Source organism: Chiloscyllium plagiosum, unplaced genomic scaffold, assembly GCF_037043375.1.
Source record: "Chiloscyllium plagiosum isolate Xiang-an unplaced genomic scaffold, Cpla_swu_hap1 HiC_scaffold_9, whole genome shotgun sequence".
Lineage (NCBI taxonomy): Eukaryota > Metazoa > Chordata > Chondrichthyes > Orectolobiformes > Hemiscylliidae > Chiloscyllium > Chiloscyllium plagiosum.
Window position 1 is genome coordinate 24,704,099 of NW_028270147.1, and position 22,189 is coordinate 24,726,287.

Genomic DNA, 22,189 nt, shown 5'->3' on the forward strand with positions numbered 1-22,189 from the left:
ACACACGCACAATCGTTCACATATACACGCTCATACACGCACACTCGCTGACATACACACTCACACACATATACACAGGCACACTCGCTCACATACACACGCACACTTGCTCGCATACTCATGCTCATACACGCAGGCACACTCACTCACATACACATGCACAGGCACACTTGCACACATACACATGCTCATATTCACAGGCACACTCGCTCACATATACAGACACAGACACACTCGCTCACATACACACTCATACACACAGGCACACTCGCTCACTTACACACGCACACTCGCTGACATACACAGGCACACACAGACACACTCGCTCATATACACATGCTCATACATACACAGGCACACTCGTTCACATACACATGCTCCTACACACAGGCACACTCGCAGGCACACTCGCTCAATACACACACAGGAACACTTTTTTTTTAGATTAGATTAGATTACAGTGTGGAAACAGGCCCTTCGGCCCAACAAGTCCACACCGACCCGCCGAAGCGAAACCCACCCATATCCCTACATTTACCCCTTACCTAACACTACAGGCAATTTAGTATGGCCAATTCACCTGACCCTGCACATCTTTGGATGGTGGGAGGAAACCGGAGCACCCGGAGGAAACCCACGCAGACACGGGGAGAACGTGCAAACTCCACACAGTCAGTCGCCTGAGGCGGGAATTGAACCCGGGTCTCTGGCGCTGTGAGGCAGCAGTGCTAACCACTGTGCCACCGTGCCGCCCACTTGCTCACATAAAAATGCTCATACACACAGGCACACTTGCTCACATACACACACAGGCACACTTGCTCAAATAAAAATGCTCATACACACAGGCACACTCGCTCACATACACACACAGGCACACTCACTCACATACACATGCTCATACACACAGGTACATTCGCTCACATACACACACTCACACACACACACACTCGCTTATACACATAGGCACACTCGCTCACATACACACACACACGCGCTCACATACACATACTCATATACAGATGCACACTCGCTCACATACACACGCTTATACGCACATGCACACTCGCTTATATATACATCCACACTCGCTCACATTCACATGCTCACACTTGCTCACATACACACACACACGCTCACATACACACACATACATACACATACACACATTCACACGCTCACATACACATGCACTCTTGCTCACACACACATGCACACTCACTCACATACACAAGCTCACACTTGCTCACATACACACACACGCTCACATACACACACACACATACACATACACCCACACGCTCACATACACACATATACATGCACATGTACACTTGCTCACATACACACCCTCACACACTCTCTCACATATACACACACGCACGCACACTCGCTCACATACACACACTCATACACATAGATATACTTGCTCACATACACTCGCTCATACATACGCACAAGCTCACATACACTCGCTCATACATACGCACACGCTCACATACACTCGCTCATACACGTGCTCACTTGCTCACATACACACACCCACACATATGCTCACATATACACACCAACACACACACACGCTCATATACATTCACACACGCTAACATACACACACACTCACGCTCACATAAGCACACACACGCTCACATACACACACACACGCTCATATACACATGCACACACACACTCGATCACATACACATACACTCGCTCACATACACATACACGCTCACATACTCACACACACTCGCTTACATACACACACGTGCATTCGTTCATACACATGCACACTCGTTCTCATACTCACATACATAACGCATTAGTTCACATACACACACACATACATACACACATGTGTTCACGCACACACATCTGCACACTCACTTACATACACATGCGCACTCACTCATATGTGTGGCCACTCACACATGCGCACACATATATATACACACATGTGCACTCACTCACATACACACGTGCACTTGCTCACATACACACATACCACATGCTCACATACGCACATACTCACATACACATGCTGATACACACACACACGCTCACATACACACACACACGCTCCCCTACACACATACACACACTCACATACACACATACGCAGACGCTCACATACACACGCTGATACACACACATATGCTCACATACACACACTCATACACACACACACACACTCTCACATACACACATTCATACACAGGCACACTCACTCACATACACTCGCTCATACACTTGCACACTCGCTCACATACACCCACCCAAACACACGCTCACATACACACACACTCACATAAGCATACACACTCACATAAACATGCACACACACATACTCACATACACACACACGCTCACATACACACATACTCACGCTCACATAAACACATACACACGCTTACATACACACGCTGATACACACACATGCTCACATACACACACTCATACACAGGCACACTCACTCACATACACTCACCCAAACACACGCTCACATACACACACCCACACACACTCGCCCACATACACACACCCAAACACACATTCACATACACACTCACATACACACACCCACACACACTCACATAAACATACACACTCACATAAACATACACACATATGCTCACATGCACACACACGCTCACATACACACCTACACACACTCACATTAACACATACACACACGCTCACATACACACGTTGATACACACACACTCACATACACACACCCACACACATGCTCACGTACACACTCGCTTACATACACACACACACACCCACACTCGCTCACATACACAGACTCAAATACACAGGCATACTCGCACACATACACTCGCTCATGCATACGCACACTTGCTCACATACACACACCCACACACACACTTATATACACACACCAACACACACACCCATGCTCTCATATGCACACTCACACACACGCTCACGTACACACACACTCATATAAATATACACACAAACTCACATAAACATACACACACACACACTCACATACACACACACTCACATACACACACTCACATACACATACCAACACACACCCGCTCACTTAAAGACACCCACACACACGCTCACATACACACACACTCACATACACGCACTCACATACACATACACACACTCACATACACATACCAACACACACCCGCTCACTTAAACACACCCACACACACGCTCACATACATACACGCTCAGATAAACATACGCACACATGCTCACATACACACACATGCTCACAAACACACACATGCTCACATACGCACACGTTCACATACACACGCTGATACACACACATGCTCACATACACACATTCATACACATGCACACACCCACACACACGCTCACATACACACACACTCACATACACACGCTCACACTCGCTCACATAGACATGCACTCTCGCTCACAACATACGCTCACACTCGCTCAGATACACACGCTCGCAGACACACACTCACATACACACACACACACATGCTCACATACACACACACTCACATAAACATACATACACACATGCTCACATACACAAAGACACACACATACACATGCACTCTCATTCACATACACACAGTCATACACACGCACACTGGCTCACATACACACACTCATACACACAGACACACTCGCTCACATACACTCGCTCATACACACGCACACACACGCACACTCACACCCACACACACGCTCACATATATACACCCATGCTCACATACACATACACGTACACACACATACTCGCTCACATACATACACACACACTCACTCACATACACATACAAAAACACTTGCTCACATACACACATGCTCACATACATACACTCGCTCACATGCACACGCACTTTCGCTCACATGCATACACACACTCACGCTCACATACACACAGACACATACACATGCACACTCGGTCACATACACACGCTCACACACACGCACACTCGCTCACATATACACACGCACACTCGCTCACGTACACGCACACACACTCGCTCACACACACACACTTGCTCAATTACACACACACTCGCTCACATACACATGCTCATAAACACATGCACACTCACTCACATACACACACAAATACGCTCATATATACACGCTCGCATACACACACATGCTCATATAGACACGCTGATACACACACACGCTGATACTCACGCACACGCTCACATACACACACTGATACACACACACTCACATACATGCACACACTCACATACACGCGCACACACACTCGCTCACATACACACTCACTCGCTCACATACACACTCACTCGCTCACATACACATGCTCATACACACATGCACACTCGCTCACATACACATACACACACACTCACACACACACACGCTCATATACACACACTCACTCGCTCATACACACACGCACAGTCGCTCACATACACACTCATACACACACACGCTCACATACACACATGCTCACATACACACGCTGTTACACACACACATGCTCACATACACATACTGGTACACACACACTCACATGCACACACACACTCACACTCGATCACATACACACACTCACACACACCCACACTCGCTCACATACACACACACACACACACACTCGCTCATATACACACACTCATACACACAGGCACACTCGCTCACATATACACACACACTCACTTACATACACACACATGCTCACGTATACACACGTATACTCGCTCACATGCACATGCTCATACACACGCGCATACTCACTCACATGCACACGTATATGCTCACATGCACACTCGTTCACATATACATGTGCACGTGCACATGCACATTCACTCAAATACACACACACAAACACACTCGCACACATACACACACATACATACAAAACACCCACGCGCACACTCACATACACACGTGCACTTGCTCACATCCACACACACACAAACATACAAATGTGCACTCGCTCATATTCACACACACATACACGCACACTCGCTCACATGCACACGCATATGCTCACATACACACACATACACTTTCACATGCATTCACTCACACACACCCACACACACACTCACTCGCTCTCACGCTCACACACATACTCAATCAATTTTGTCTCTGGATGTAGTATAAAACTGATGCTATTACTTTGACATAGTTTTATTGAGTCTTGAATTTCTCCCTCATTGAATTTACTGTCTCGTTATATTGCAATCAAGAATTAGAATTCCTATTTGTGGCTACAAGGAATTTAAGTTATTATCTTATTTCATATGACTTTTGGAGCAGAACTTGGACAAGCTGGTTAGTGGTTCACATCTGGCTTAGTAGGCTGCAATTATTTAACTAATACAATGGGTGGATGAGCCTAAGGTATGAGAATAAGCTGTCAGACTTTAGGACTAAATTAAAATTCCAAATAAATCCTTACTATACAATGGTTTTTAAACTTTCCTACAATATGAGGCTTGCTGGAAAAGCCAGCATTTATGGTTCATCATTTAATGCCCATGTGAACCTAACAGGCAATTGCAGAGGGCAGTGTTGAGAGTGGGGTGCTGAAAAAGCATAGCAGGTCAGGCAGCATCTGAGGAGCAGCAGAATCGACGTTTCGGGCAAGAGCCCTTCATCACGCTTCCTGATGAAGGGCTCTTGCCCGAAACGTCGGTTCTACTGCTCCTCAGATGCTGCCTGACCTGCTGTGCTTTTCCAGCACCCCACTCTTGAATCTGATCTCCACCATCTGCTGTCCTCACTTTCTCCCAATTTCAGAGGGCAGTTAAGACTCAACATATTGCTGTGGATCTGGAATCACATTTGAGCCAGAGTATAAAATGGCAGTTTTCCCTTCCGAAAGAACATTCAAATCAACCAGATGGGCTTTTACAATAATTAATGCTAGTTTTGTAGTCACCACTGCTGAAACTAGCTTTCAATTCCAGAAGTGCTATTTAATTTAAATTCTAACTGCCCCAGGGTGGGGTACACTGAACATCAGTCTGAGGCTCTGGATTACTAGCCCAGCGATAGTACAGTGCACTACACCACCAGAAAGGAAAGTTAAGCAATCTCCTCTATGTACAGACACTACTTCTACTTGAACATTCAGTCAATATGAATTAATAGACAATCTGGTTGTCCACCCCACCAACAGCAATTTAAATGGCCAATGTATTCAAGACTAATCCCAGACAGACATCCCAGACACTGCCAATCACTCAATCTCATTAAAACTTTGCCTTCTTGACAAAGGATTCCAATTCTTCACTTTTGAATATCTGGCTTGAGAACTCTCTCAAAAGCCTCTCTGACCCTAACTACCTCAAACCTCTGGTCATCACTTCATGTTCATTCTCTTCTCCAGAGATTGAGACCCCCAGGACCCCAGAGACTGTTGTTGAGCTTCTAATTATTGGTGCAATTGCAGCTTTTATCAAACAGCTAGTTTCACTGAGTTGCCATTCAATTTCTCTAAAGTCCAATTTTGCCCACCTGCAACAAGCAAATACTGCCTGTGGGCTTCTCTTACTCCTTTCTCAATTGCACAAAACTGCAGCACTCTCCCAGTTTCAAGTTACAACTAATTTCTCCCAACAAGCACATCACCAGATAAACCAAAACCAAAGAACCTTCCATCTCAATGTAATGAGCTCTGGCTAGTCCTTAACCTAATCTTTAGGCTTCACTAAATGCTTTTAAGCTGATTTAGATCTAAATCCCCTTCCAGTATCATTCTTCAGGTTTTGTGGAGACCATGCCTCCAGCTAAATAATCCAGCCACAATTTTTATAGTTCCATCTCTTCTGATTCTGTTAAACAAACACAGGGAGCTTTCTGAAATTAGTTTTGGGTATTCTGTTAATCACTGAAGCATAACATTTTAATTATCTTATATTTTTACTTGTTAAACTCTTAAAGAAAAATGGTCCCGACAGTTTAAATGCACTAGACTTCAAGGTGCATCAATTACATTTATTCGATTTTCTACGTTTAAACGTTAATTCCTAAAATTATCAACATTGTACTAAAATGGATGTACCATGAATTAGTTACTTACAACACAATTTTAATGGCAATTTCCCAATCGGTTTAAAGGCCAGCTGGAAGGCAAGTCCAGGATAACACCCTCAGCATGAGTCGGGGAGCAATGGTATCTGGTGCCCCATGGTTTGGTTATGGTTTCCACAGTCACAGCCAGGTGGGGTTTTGAAATGCTACTTGTATGTCAGGTGGCCACATCTGCCATGACCAGTCTGTATTCTGTTGGGGGGTGTCCACATGCAGAGGAAATTGAAGACAGATTGCTGAGATGTTGGGTTGGAGGCAAAGGTCACAACTCTCCAATTTGTAATCTCATTGTTTCCATTTCATGACTGAATCCCACCACTCACCACTGACCAATAAGCATTTTGACCAGCCATAGAGTCATACAGCATGGAAATAGACCCTTCAATCCAACCCATCTATGCTGACCAAGTTTTCCAATTTGTCCCATTTACCCGCATTTGGCTCATATCTCTCTCAACCTTTTCTATTCATGTACCTGTCCAAATGTCTTTTAGTCACAGGCCTGAGCAGGGGAGATCCACCTTTCAAGCAGCTGCTGGTCAATGAGATGTGGGCAGATGATTCTTTTAAATGCCTTCAGTTGAGGCCTTGTGTTCAGGGGCTCCAATGGCAAGAATGTAAATCCTTCCCTTTTGCTTCTCACGGCTTGAGGATTGTATCTTGAAGAGACCTTGGGAATTGACAGTAAGGGCAGGGCTGGTTTGGTGGCTAACCCCTTTCCTCCCATCCCTGCCCAAGATTGGAACAAATAAAGTCACCCAGTGGCGTGTTGAGGCATTTAAGTGGCTATTAATTGACTAATGAAGGGCTCCAATTGCTGGTAAGCCAAAAAATCCCCAGTGGAGCTTCTCTCCCAGCATTTAATTGCTAACATTGCAAAAAAGGAGCATGTTTCTGCCCAGGGTCAATTCCCCCAATTCTCTTGTGCCACCTCCAGGGAGGCGAAAATTGCCTCCAAAGTGTTCATTTGGGAAGATGTTTTCTGCACAAGCTTCCCTCCAGGTTTTATCAGTGTCATAGATTTGGGGAAGTTGTGAACATTAGCAATGTGTTCCTGCCATTGTGATTCTTTTGAAGCTTTATATTTATTTAAGTTCCATTATTGTTATTGATGCTTTAACCAATTGTAAAAACAAAATTACCTCAAGTTCAGCGGAACATTTTGTGAGCAGAAACCTATTTTAAAAATATTATTTCTAATAAGGGTTATTCTGTAGTAACTGTGGTTAGTATTTTTGTTTATTTTCACAATGTCATTTCAATTGTGATAGACCAGCCTGTCTCTTGCTTGCAGATGGGATACCCAAGCTCTGCCTTTGGTGAAGTGTATTTTCAAAGCATATAAATTCAACAGCTTACGACATATGTCAGCCAGAAGGGGGCACTCACAATCTACATCACAGGAAGAAGTTAAAAAAAATCTTTCGAGTCTCCTTAGCAAGTCAGGGTGGTCACCTTAACATCTGGCAAATTCCCAAACAGTTGGTCGATGTGACCATGAGGGACTGAGATCATAGCTGTTCTCATTGTGGGACTAGTTTACAGACATCAGTTCAATATTGAGTCAGCTATGTTTTTGCATTCATCATTTAAATCATTGGCCTTTGTAATTTTAGCATTAAGCTCCGATTCCGACCCTCATTGTTCTTGGACTGTCTGAACAAAGACACCTGGAGTTTACTCCTATGTTTTCTTTTTGGTCAGGTTTCATGGAGGGGTTTTTCTCTGCGACATTGAGTGAGTTTTTCTATGCAATTGACCCAAATCCGCCTCATTACCTGCCCTATGGCAGCCCTCTTGTGTGACACACACACACCCAATTCAGCCGCTCGCTATGCCTGATACCGCTTGGATATTCCAGACTGACATCACTGACACGAGGGTCATCCTTCAAAGGCCATTGTGCATCCCGAGGATCATTGTCAGTCTAGAGCTCTCCCATTTTGCTTGTGACATTTTAGCCCGATTTGGCAGATCATGGGTATTTAGCAGTTAGCTTTGCAGACAGGCACCTGGAATTTTTATTTTATTCACTCATAGGACGAGGGCATCACTGGCTAGGCCAGAATTTATTGCCCATCCCTAATCGCCCAAAGGGCTGTTAAGAATCAACCACATTGCTGTGGGTCTGGAGTCACATGTAGGCCAGACCAGGTAAGCACAGCAGTTTCCTTCCCTAAAAAAATGTTAATTAGCCAGATGGGTTTTTCCAACAATCAGCAATAGTTTCACAGTCAACATGAGACTCTTAATTCTATATTGAATTCACATTCCACTATCTGTCATGGTGTGTTTTGAACCTAGGTTCCTGGGACATTAGCTGAATATTTGGACTAATAGTCGAGCAATAATACCACAAGGCCAATCCCTCCCCATGAATGGCATGGTATCCATTCGGATGTTGAGAATTTTCAGCATTGAGCTTCCTCATGGTGGGTGGGAGGATAGGAGGCTACATATTAATGAGGCAAGACCTGGAGATAATTAGACGGGCAGCAAGCAATAAACCCCCCCCCCCCCCCTTAAAGGGCATCTCGCCAGTCCCTAGCAACAGTCTCATCCCGATATCCAGAGGTCTGTTGGAAAAAGCAACTAGTTCTCCAGTCAGCAGAGAAGGCCTTGCTGGATTCCTTCACATTTTCCGCTGTCGCCTATGTCATTCAGGCCTCTATACACCTCCAGCTGGGAATTGACAGAATGCTCCAATCAGTGTGCAATTCACACCCAAAATTGTCCTTGTTTTGAGAAGTGTTCTCTTCATCAGGTTTTCTCTGGAACTCGTTTAGATATTCCTAAATGTAAAATCTGTGATGAGCCAGTACAATTATAGAACTTGCAGAATCCTCCAGGGTGGAAACAAGCTATTTGGCCCACTGAGTCCACACCAACCCCGTGTAACTGGACAGTGTTTTGGAATACAGGAAGTGCCCAGGTTACGAACGACTTCTGTTTTATTCGCTGTTTGTAAGTTAAGTTTGTGTGTAAGTAGGAACAGATAGGGGCCTTCACCGTCAGGACTGACCACCTGAAGGTGCTGGGTATTTGGTTCAGAGGGGTTGGGGCGTGTGCCAAGTCTTGGGGGGAGCGTATCAAGAAAGTGAGGCAGAAACTGGGCAGATGGAAGCTGCGGTCGCTCTCCATCGTGGGTAAAAATCTGGTCATCAGGTGTGAGGCACTGTCAGTGTTGTTATATGTGGCACAGGTCTGGCCTATTCCCAGAACCCGTGCCGTCGCAGTCACCCGGGCTATCTTCCATTTTGTATGGAGATCAAAGATGGACTGGGTCCGAAGGGACTTGATGTACAAAGCTCTGGGCAACAGGGGAAAAAATACACCCAATGCCACCCTCACCCTGATGGCCACCTTTGTGTGTGGCTGCATCAAGCTGTGCGTGGATCCCCGGTACGCAAACACCAAGTGTCACTACGTACTGAGGTTCTACCTGTCCCCAGTGTTGTGAAGGATGGGCCTGGCCTCGCTGCCGCGGAACAATCCAAGTAGTTGGACCATTCCATATCACCTGTCCTTTGTGGAGAAATTTACGAAGAAAAACACGTTATACCAGAGGTCCATCAGGAAGTGGTCAGCACGTAGTGTCCTTGAGACCTTTCGGGAAAAGGAGAGGGCGGATCCTGTCGAACGGTTCCCTGAGCAGACTGTCAAAGCCATATGGCAGAATGCCTCATCGCCAGAACTTTTCAACAAGCACCAAGACATGGCTTGGCTGGTGGTGAGAAGGGCTCTGCCTGCAAGATCCCTTATGCAGGCCTGGACTCTCAGCCGCACCGCATACTGCCCTCGAAGCTGCTGTGGAGGGGACGAGACTGTCACACACCTCCTTCTGGAATGTGCCTACGCAAAGGAAGGCTGGAGAGGAATGCAGTGCTGTTTGTTGAGGTTTGTCCCAAGCAGCTCCATGACGCGGGACTCCATACTTTATGGTCTGTTCCCCAGGACGAACACCGAGACGAACATCAACTGTGCCTGGAGGATCATCAACTCAGCGAAAGACGCTCTTTGGTCTGTACAAAACCTGTTGGTCTTCCAGCTGAAGGAGTTGACCGCGACTGAGTGTTGCGGACTGGCACATTCCAAGGTCCAGGACTACGTATTGAGGGACGCGCTGAAGCTTGGGGCAGCTGCCGCCAAGGCGCTGTGGGGAAAGACCACCGTGTAACGTCTGCCTGCCAAAGAAAAGGGGGGCCCATGCAGTAAGTGGGCTCCACTGACGCCTCAGCTAGATATTTGAATAGTAAACGTACAGACCTGTATATACTTATGATTATTTGATCTCTGTATGCAAAGAAATGGAATGTTTACGTATGTATGGCATGACCAATTGTACAGATCATCAAAATATTTTTATGAATAAAGTATATTTTGAAATAAATAAAAAAACAGAACAGATAGGGATATTTAGTCCACCCGTTCATTAGGACAAAACATTGGATGTAATTCAGATTTTTAAAAATAATTTTTAAAAATGAGAAGCTGGAGATCAGTTTGTAAGTGTGGGATGTTCGTAACCCGGGGACTTCCTGTAATAAAACTGAATAAATTTCCCGTACAACTTTGTTTCATTTCCTGTGACTTTAAATCCTGTTCCCTGATATGTTCAAAAGTGAGAATTAGTTGAGTCTTGATCAATTTATTTTATTATTACAATAAAAGCATTTATTACATGATCCGTGAGAAACATATTTGTAACTAACTGGGAACAGTTATGAAGAAACTACTCCTCGTTATATTGATGTAAATAGTCAGATTCTTAGTCAGTCAAATCATCAATGCTTTAAAAAATGCATCCATGTGCCCAGACCAATTTAATTATAAACAACTCTTCAATGAATTGCAAACAAGCACAATTAGCAGAAATTTTCAGAGGTAATTAATCCAATCTGAGGCCTGGCCAGTTATGACAATTGGGCCAGTTTCCAACACAATACTTTATTAATTCAGCACAAAAAAGTCATGGAGGTTTGTGCAATTTCTGGTTCAAATCAATCATTGCTCTGAACCTGGGTGAATTGAGCTGAGAAAGCCAATGGAAATTAATGGAAATTCCAGGCCAGAATCTCTAAACATGGAAAGATGCCCTTCAATCATGAAATTACTTCTGATCAGCTTTTCATAAGCATCACTAGTTGAAATCAATCAGATTCTGCAATTGTTTATGGTGCAAACATGAAATAGAATGCCGACCATGCAGATGGATACCATTTGGCCCATCAGGTCTGGACCTGCCCTCCATACAACATCGCACCCTCACCACCCTATCTCCATAACCCAGCATTTCCCAGGGCTACTTCACCTAGCTTACACACTACGAGGTAATTTATCATGGCCAATCCACCTAACCTGCACATCTTTGGACGATGGGAGGAAACCCGAGCACCTGAATGAAACTCACAAAGATGCAGGGAGAAGGTGCAAACTCCAGTCAGACAGCCACCCAAGGCTGGAATTGAACACAGACCCATGGCACTGTGAGGTAGCAGTGCCAACCACTGAGCAACTATGCCACCCATGAGCCACTGTGCCACCCAGTCATGTGTACAATGTTTCAACAGAATTATTTCCTCTTTTAAATCTTCTTTATTTCAATTTCATTTATTTCCTTAGCTTTGTTTTCTTTGCCAGAATCCCTTATTTTACACTTACATATCTCCCTCTAAACCTTTCTTTGCTTTCTTTCTTCCTATCTGCTTTTGATTTCCCTCTGAGGAGAAAGTGAGGTCTGCAGATGCTGGAGATCAGAGCTGAAAATGTGTTGCTGGAAAAGCGCAGCAGGTTTCCCTCTGTCTTGCACAGTGCAGAACACTTGTCCCCGACCCCCATTTAAACCCCAGGCATGTGAGGAAGAGTTGTTGCTTATGCTGAATCCAGCAACCCATCTAAATCATTTGAAAGAACAATTATTAGTGCAAGAATTCTCTAAACATACTCTTTGTGTCTTGTTTGAAATGCAGAAAATGTCATTGATCAAGCAAAATTTTGTATGTCTTCAATTTTTTACTTATGATTTTGCTTCAATCATCCCAAAATAAATCTCAGACCATTTAAAAATGGGTGTGTGTGTGTGAGACAGAGAGGGAGATCTTCCCTACTGACGAAGCATAATTTGACTTCAACACTGGCCCTCACCAGCCACTTGGGCTGGAGCAATAGGCAGAACAGCCTGCACCTGGACTGCCGTAGATTAGATTAGATTCTCTACAATGTGGAAACAGGCCCTTCAGCCCAACAAGTCCACACCACCCCACCAAAGAGAAACCCAGCCACAGCCAAACCCATTCCCCTACACTATATTTACCCCTGACGAACACTGTGGGCAATTTAGCATGGCCAATTCACCTGACCTGCACATCTTTGGACTGTGGAAGGAAACTGGAGGAAACCCACACAGACACAGGGAGAATATGCAAACTCCACACAGACAGGAATCGAACCCAGGAACCTAGTGCTGTGAGGCAGCAGCGCTGACCACTGAGCCACCATGCCAGTTCCACTCTTGAAATACTAAGGCAAGCCCAAACCAACACAAAAATGTCATGGGAGTTTGTGCAATTACTGATTCAAATCAATCATTGCTCCGAACCTGGGTGAATTGTGCTGAAATCTCCTGTTGCTTTCCATGGAAATGAAAAGAAGACTTCAGAAAATGCTGATATTGAGACTCAGTGGAAGCCCACAACAACAATGTCACCTGTTTCTAGTTGATATAAATGCCACTGAGGTTGTCGGGTGTCTTTAGAACATAGAACATAGAAGAATACAGCGCAGTACAGGCCCTTTGGCCCTCGATGTTGCGCCGATCCAAGCCCACCTAACCTATACTAACCCACTATCCTCCATATACCTATCCAATGCCCGCTTAAATGCCCATAAAGAGGGAGAGTCCACCACTGCTACTGGCAGGGCATTCCATGAACTTACGACTTGCTGAGTGAAGAACCTACCCCTAACTTCAGTCCTATATCTACCCCCCCTTAATTTAAAGCTATGCCCCCTTGTAATACCCGACTCCATACGCGGGAAAAGGTTCACACTGTCAACCCTATCTAACCCCCTAATCATCTTGTACACCTCAATCAAGTCACCCCTAAACCTTCTTTTCTCTAATGAAAACAGCCCCAAGTGTCTCAGTCTTTCCTCATACGATCTTCCTTCCATATCAGGCAACATCCTGGTAAACCTCCTCTGCACCCGTTCCAGTGCCTCCACGTCCTTCCTATAGTATGGCGACCAAAACTGCACACAATATTCCAGATGCGGCCGCACCAGAGTCTTATACAACTGCATCATGACCTCAGGACTCCGGAACTCAATTCCTCTACCAATAAAAGCCAGTACGCCATATGCCTTCCTCACCGCACTATTTACCTGGGTGGCAACTTTCAGAGATCTGTGTACATGGACACCAAGATCCCTCTGCTCATCCACACTACCAAGTATCCGACCATTAGCCCAGTACCCCATCTTTTTGTTATTCTTCCCAAAGTGAATCACCTCACACTTAGCTACATTGAATTCCATTTGCCACCTTTCTGCCCAGCTCTGCAGCTTCTCTATATCCTGCTGTAACCTGCCACATCCTTCCTCACTGTCAACAACTCCTCCGACTTTCGTATCATCCGCAAACTTGCTCACCCAACCTTCTAACCCCTCTTCCAGGTCATTTATAAAAATGACAAACAGCAATGGTCCCAAAACAGATCCTTGCGGAACACCGCTAGTGACGGCACTCCATGAAGAAACTTTGCCATCAACTACTACCCTCTGTCTTCTTCCATCCAGCCAATTCCTAATCCAAACCTCCAACTCACCCTCAATGCCATATCTCCGTATTTTCTGCAGTAGCCTACCATGGGGAACCTTATCAAACGCCTTACTAAAATCCATATATACCACATCTACCGCTTTCCCCTCATCAACCTCCTTCGTCACCTTTTCAAAGAATTCAATAAGGTTTGTGAGGCACGACCTGCCCTTCACAAAACCATGCTGACTATCCTTGATCACATTATTCCTATCCAGATGTGCATAAATCCTATCCCTTACAATTCTCTCTAAGACTTTGCCCACAACAGAAGTGAGACTCACCGGCCTATAGTTACTAGTATAGTTTCTTTTGGTCTTCCTGGGGTTTGCTTGTGAATGCCTCCAAAGTATTGCAAAAAATGTACGTGGGATGGTTGGAAGATGTGGCTTCCCACCTACAGTTGTTGACAGGGCTCTCGACAGCGCGCGGTCCATCTCCCGTGCCACGACCCTCACCTCCTCCCTCCCATCCCAGAACAAGGATAAGATCCCTCTTGTTCTCACCTTTCCCCCCACCAGCCTTCACATGCACAGAATAATCCTCCGCCATTTTCGCCAACTCTAACACGACGCCACCACTAAACACATCTTCCCTTCCCTCCCCCTGTCTGCATTCTGCAGAGATTGTTCCCTCCAGGACAACCTAGACCACTCTTCCATCACACCTAACACCTCTCCCATCACACACAGCACCTTCCCATGACACATAACACCTCTCCCATCACACCCACTACCTTCTTATCACACCTAACACCTCTCCCATCACACACAGCACCTTCCCATCACACCTAACGCCTCTCCCATCACACACAGCACCTTCCCATCACACCTAACGCCTCTCCCATCACACACAGCACCTTCCCATCCAATCACAGAGGTGCAACACCTGCCCCTTTACCTCTTCCATGCTCACCATCCAAGGTCCCAAACACTCATTTCAGATTAAGCAGCGTTTCACCTGTACCTCTTTCAATTTGGTCTATTGCATTCGTTGCTCCCAATGTGGTCTCCTCTATATCGGAGAGACAAAACGCCGACTGGGTGATCGTTTTGCTGAGCACCTTCGGTCTGTATGCACTCAGGTCCCGGACCTTCCCGTGGCTTGCCACTTCAACACACAATCCTGCTCCCATACCCACATGTCTGTCCTTGGCCTGCTGCAATGTTCCAGTGAAGCTCAACACAAACTGGAGGAACAGCATCTCATCTGCCGGTCTCAACATTGAATTCAACAACTTCAGATGATTACCCCATCTCGACCCCTCTGTTTTCATTCTGCTCCGTAATTTTATTTCATTTATTTTATTTTTTTAAATTTTTTTTCACTGTTCTGTACCTCTCATTTCTTGATTGTCTCTTTCTCTCGCTCCCCACTCTCTCATCACCTTTTTCCTCTCCTCTTCCCCCTTTGCTACCCTTCTCACCTGTTTTCCATTTTGCCTCTGCTTCACCCATCCTCCCCATCCCCCACATATTTTGTCACATCACACTGGCTTCAGCCTTGGTCATTCACAGCTCCTAATCTCCCTATAATCTCTCTATGCACTGTCATTATCACCTCTTTATTGCTACCTTTGCTTCTGGAGCTATGACTCACCTTCTCTCAGGTAAAAACAATGACCCTAAACATTCCTGATGAAGGGCTTTTGCCCGAAACGTCGATTTTGCCTGTCCTCGGATGCTGCCTGAATTGCTGTGCTCTTCCAGCACCACTGATCCAGAATCACTTTCTCTCAGCCTATTATAAATACCTCCCTATTTCTCCCTTTTTTTAGCTTTGACAAAGGGTCAGTTAGACTCGAAACGTCAGCTCTTTTCTCTCCTTACAGATGCTGCCAGACTTGCTGAGATTTTCCAGCATTTTCTCTTTTGGTCGGAAGATGTGCTTGGCTCCCATAAAGTCATAGAGTCATACAGCACGGAAGTGGACCCCTCATTCCAAACAGAACATGGCAACCATAATCCAAAACAAAACTAATTCCACCTCCCTATCCCTGGCCCATATCCCTCCAAACATTTCTTATTCATGTACTTTTTAAATGCCTTTTAAAAATTGTAACTGTGCCCGCATCCACCATTTCCTCAGGAAGTTCATTCCAGGTGCAAAGCACCCTCTGTGTAAAAAAAAAAATTGCCCATCAGGTCTTTTTAAATCTCTCTCCTTTCACCTTAAAAATATGCTGCCTTAAACATGAAATTCCCCTTCCTAGGGAAAAGACACTTACCATTAGAACATAGGAACGTAAGAAACAGCAGCAGGAGTAGGCCTCCAAACCACTGAGCCCGCTCTGCCATGCAATAAGATCATGGCGTATCTTTTCATAGACTCAGCTCCACTTACCCACCCTCTCATTGTATCCCTTAATTCCTTTACTGTTCAAAAATCTATCTATCTTTGCTTTAAAAACATTCAACGAGGCAGCCTCAAATGCTTCACTGGATAAGAAATTCCACAGATTCATAACCCTCTGGATGAAGAAGTTCCTTCTCAACCCACTTCTAAATCTACTTGCCCCCTTATTTTGAAACTTTACCTCCTAGTTCTAGTTTCACCCACCAGTGGAAACAACCTCCCTACTTCTACCTAATCTGTTCCTTCATAATTTTATATGTTTCAATAAGATCTACCCCCCCAATCTTCTAAATGCCAATGAGTATAGTTCCAGTCTACTCAATTTCTCCTCATAAGCCAAGCTTCTCAATTCCAGAACCAATCTAGTAAACCTCCTCTGCACCCCCTCCAGTACCAATACATCCTCTCTCAAGTAAGGATACAATTGACTCTATCTATACTCCTCATAATTTTATAAACATTTCACCTCCAGTAGTGGCCAATGGCACAGGAATTTGGCCAAGAACTCTGCAGATCTTCTGCAGTAAATTGCAACGCAACACCTTCCCAAATGGTGCTGCGCTGTGATACTGTGACAAAACCCAACTTGGTTTCTGCAACAATGTTGAATCGTAGTGTTATGTAAAGCTACTATCTATGAAAGAGTGTATGAATGTGGGTCTTTGCTGCTCCAAAGTCAACTTTTTCTCGTTCACAGTGATCACTGTCAATTGAAAACAGAGATAGAACATAGAACATAGAACAATACAGCGCAGATAAGGTCCTTCAGCCCTCAATGTTGCGGCGACCTGTGAACTATTCTCAGCTTGTCCCCCTACACTATGCCAAAATCATCCATGTGCTTATCTAAGGATTGTTTAAATCTCCCTAATGTGGCTGAGTTAACTACATCAGCAGGTAGGGCATTCCACACCCATACCACTCTCTGTGTAAAGAACCTGCCTCTGACATCGGTCTTAAATCTATCACCCTTCAATTTGTAGTTATGCCCCCTCATACACGCTGACGTCATCATCCTATTTTCACTGTCTACCCTATCTAATCCTCTGATCATCTTGTATGTCTATCAAATCCTGTCTTAGCCTTCTTCTTGCCAATGAGAACAGGTTCAAGTCTCTCAGCCTTTCCTCATAAGACCTTCCCTCCAGACCAGGCAACATCCTGGTAAATCTCCTCTGCACCTTTTCCAATGCTTCCACATCCTTCCCGAAATATGAGTACCAGAACTGTACACAATATTCCATTTGTGGCCGCACCAGCATTTTGTATAGTTGCAGCATGATATTGCGGCTCCAGAACTCAATCCCTCTATGAATGAAACCTAACACACCGTATGCCTTCCTAACAGCACTATCCACCTGGGTGGCAACTTTCAGGGATCTATGTACATGGACTCCAAGATCTCTCTGCGCATCCACACTACCAAGAATCTTTCCATTGACCCATTACTCTGCCTTCCTCTTATTCTTCCCAAAGTGCATCACCTCACATTTAGCTGCATTGAACTCCATTTACCATCTCTCAGCCCAATTCTGCAGTTTATCCAAATCCCCCTGCAACCTGTAACATTCTTCAACACTGTCCACCACTCCACCGACTTTAGTGTCGCCTGCAAATTTACTAATCCATCCACCTATGCCTGCGTCTAAGTCATTTATAAAAATGACAAACAGCAGTGGTCCCAAAACAGATCCTCGTGGCACACCACCAGTAACTGGACTCCAGGCTGAATATTTTCCATCAACCACCACTCACTGCCTTCTTTCAGAAAGCCAGTTTCTAATCCAAACTGCTAAATCACCCTCAATTCCAGGCCTCTACATTTTCTCCAACAGCCTACCATGTGGAACCTTTTCAAAGGCTTTACTGAAGTCCATGCATACCATGTGGTGATTTTTTTTCTCTCAGAGTTTCGAGTCTTTGGAATTGTCTTTCCGAATAGACAGTGGAAGCAGAAGTGGATAGTTTTTTGTTAAGAAGTGGGGGGGGGCATGAAAGGTTATCAGGCGTAGGAGGGAGTAGGGTTTGAGAATACAAACATAAAAGCTATGATCTCCTTAAATAGCAAAGCTGCGTCTAGGAGCTCAAACCTGCTTCTTTTTGCTATGTACATATGAGGCAAGGGAAATTAAATACTACAATTGACATAAACACCAAATGAGCTCTTACGATAGTTTTTCATATATTCATGTCGCTTTAAAATCTTTATTCCTTCCATTAAACATTAAACGTTGGAACGACCAAAACAATTGACATTGCAAAGATTCTATAAATATCTTTCAGCCCCCTCCAAAGCCATTAATTCAACCTAAACAAGTCAATAATCAATCTTTCACCAAGCCCTCTTATCCATGAGTTGTACCTCAAATTCTCTTCCTCATGTTTAATTCCCTCCTTCACTCTGAAACGGCTTACAGTGGTTTGATAAAAGCTAATTATTTCATGATATTTTCAGAACGCTAGGTAATCATTCGTAATGGAAAAGGAAAGTCAAAATAAATATTTTTCAAAATGTTATTTTAGTTTCGAAAATAATCACAGGAAGCATTGAAATAAGATCAAAGGTAATGCCTTAAAGTTGAATGGATTTGGAACTCCTATTCATGTGGTTACATAATATCTATTATATGCAGTGGAATTAGATAAAAGTTATATATAACTCGATCATATCATGGCCCCATCAACATTGTGTAAATTGCCAATTACCGGACCTATGCACAAGCTACTCACCTCTTCCATGGTTGCCACTGTAACTCAAACTGATATGTTAGTCACTGTTCTCTGTTTAGATGATAGGCAACAGCATGAGAGACAAAGACCTTTGTATTAGAATGTAGACAAAGAAATAAGGGTTTAAAATATAGTTGCAATAAGAAATATCGTCAAAGTAGATGCTAAAACAATTATTTCCATTTAATTATGTTGCATAAATATGCAATTGTACTGCGCAGATGTTAAAGCAAACTAAGTGAGTAATTGAAGTTATTAAGTAGTCTCACTAATGCGTAAGTTTGCCACTCTCACAATCTAAGCCTATAAAATTATCAAAGTTAATTTGCTAAACCATTTCCTTGATAATCACACTGATAAGACTAAAAGAAAAGATTTTCAATGTTACATTAATAACATCCTATTAGTTGTGAAGCAATAAGCTAGGCTGAGTTGCTTCCTTGCAGTTAGGGAGGGAAGATTAGCAGGCAAGTGTCCCTTGACATTCATATGTACTTCTTAACATCTCTGTAAATAGTACTGACAGAGGTCTGAGGCCTGTCCATCCTCTTCAGTATAGAAGTGCGTGTAGTGCAGGAGAGGTACTTAATAGAATCTCCTGCAGCGTTAGAAGTGCCTGCTTCATAGCAGAAATATCACTTGTTTCTTTTTTCCTTTCGGTTTTAAAATAATTCTGAGGCAGTATTTTTGTTTTCCATTTTTGATATCTGCTGCGGGTCACAGGATGTTAAGCACACTTTTCCTTCAGTTAATTAAATTTTAAAATAGTTTTTTTAAAACTAGCTTGAACACTTATCCAATTATTTTACCACATCATTCTTTTAGCCCTCTTGTTCTTCCACTGAAGATAATTTCAATTATTTTTCAGGGGTTATGCTGAGGCAATGGGGTTTGTAATGGGACTGCAATTGGAATAATATTACCTGACATGCTAAAGATGATATCTCTGTACATCTAGTAGGTGCCATCTTTTATTTCATTTCAAATTGAATAAGAAAATCATGTCAATCATTAATCAGATTGTACTTGATGTGCATCTTTGTTACAGACGTCATGGAAGCAATGTGTGCTTCATATTAACTTACATTTGAATATTAGACCTTTAAAATTTAAACCCAGAAAAGTCAAGGCAGAGTTTGACACAGATTATTGGATGTGCATTTTTTAAACCGGGAATCAATAGAGTGGGCACATGGGAATTATTGTAACTGTTAAGGTGAACTGTGATTTAATGCTGATGTTGTCATGTGCTGACATCATATGCATAAATCATAGGAGTCATGTCTAGACAGTCACAAGGCGATGACACAGCTGGAGCTTGAGCAAGCATTACCCAGAACATTTCAAGCCTGATACAAAATGAGATATCTATTACAACACATTTACACTATTTTAAAGGGAATTTGCCAACCTGTGTTTTATTTGGTCATTAAAAAATTACTTTCTGGCACTTTTTAAAATGCACTTTCTTTTTGTTGAATGTAATAGAAATAATTAGCAATAAATGATCAAAACATAGAATTGAAGATCCACAAAAGGCCATAAAATGAATTAAGTTGTGTACTTAAAGAGTCAGCAACACTGCTAAGACAGGGTTATTAACCCACACTTTCAGACTGACTGGAACTGCACTATTAAACTGCATAGGGTATATTTCGCCTTTAATCTCTATGTGCAAATAATGCAAGAGTGTATTGTTTCTTTTCAAAAGAAAGTGATAGTGTGTTTGGTTGTTGAAGAAGTAACCTAGCATGTAAATACCTTCAGCAGTTATTGAATTTTAATACGTGACTGTTGAAAGCACTTATAAGATAAACAATTTTCAAAATGCAGTATTTTGTTTATCTTTGGAATTGACAGTTCAGTTCTTGAAGCAAGATTACATATGCACACGTACTTTAGTACATTCAGAGAATACACTTAGTCCAATTTTAAAACAAATGACTTTTATTGTGCAATTATGCCAGTTATTTCTGGACCATTGTGTTGGTTTGAAGAATGGCATGAAGGCTCATCACCCTGCCATATAATTGAGATGATAATGGTATCACTGCCATTGGAACATGTTATTAGCTCAAGAGCTACCATTCAAATGAGAGCACAGCACATACGGTGCAGTCCTGTTTTCAGGAGGCGGTATTTGACTCATCCAAAAGCAAACCACTGCAAATGCAAACCTGAAAACACAAGAGCACGTCAGTCAGCATTGGTGGAGAGATGCAA

General features: G+C 43.5%; 1 pseudogene; it reads left to right on the plus strand.

The window, feature by feature from the left end:
- The first annotated feature begins 7,141 nt into the window (after positions 1–7,141).
- On the plus strand, positions 7,142–11,239 carry LOC148149105 (uncharacterized; annotated as a pseudogene).
- Positions 11,240–22,189: the final 10,950 nt, after the last annotated feature.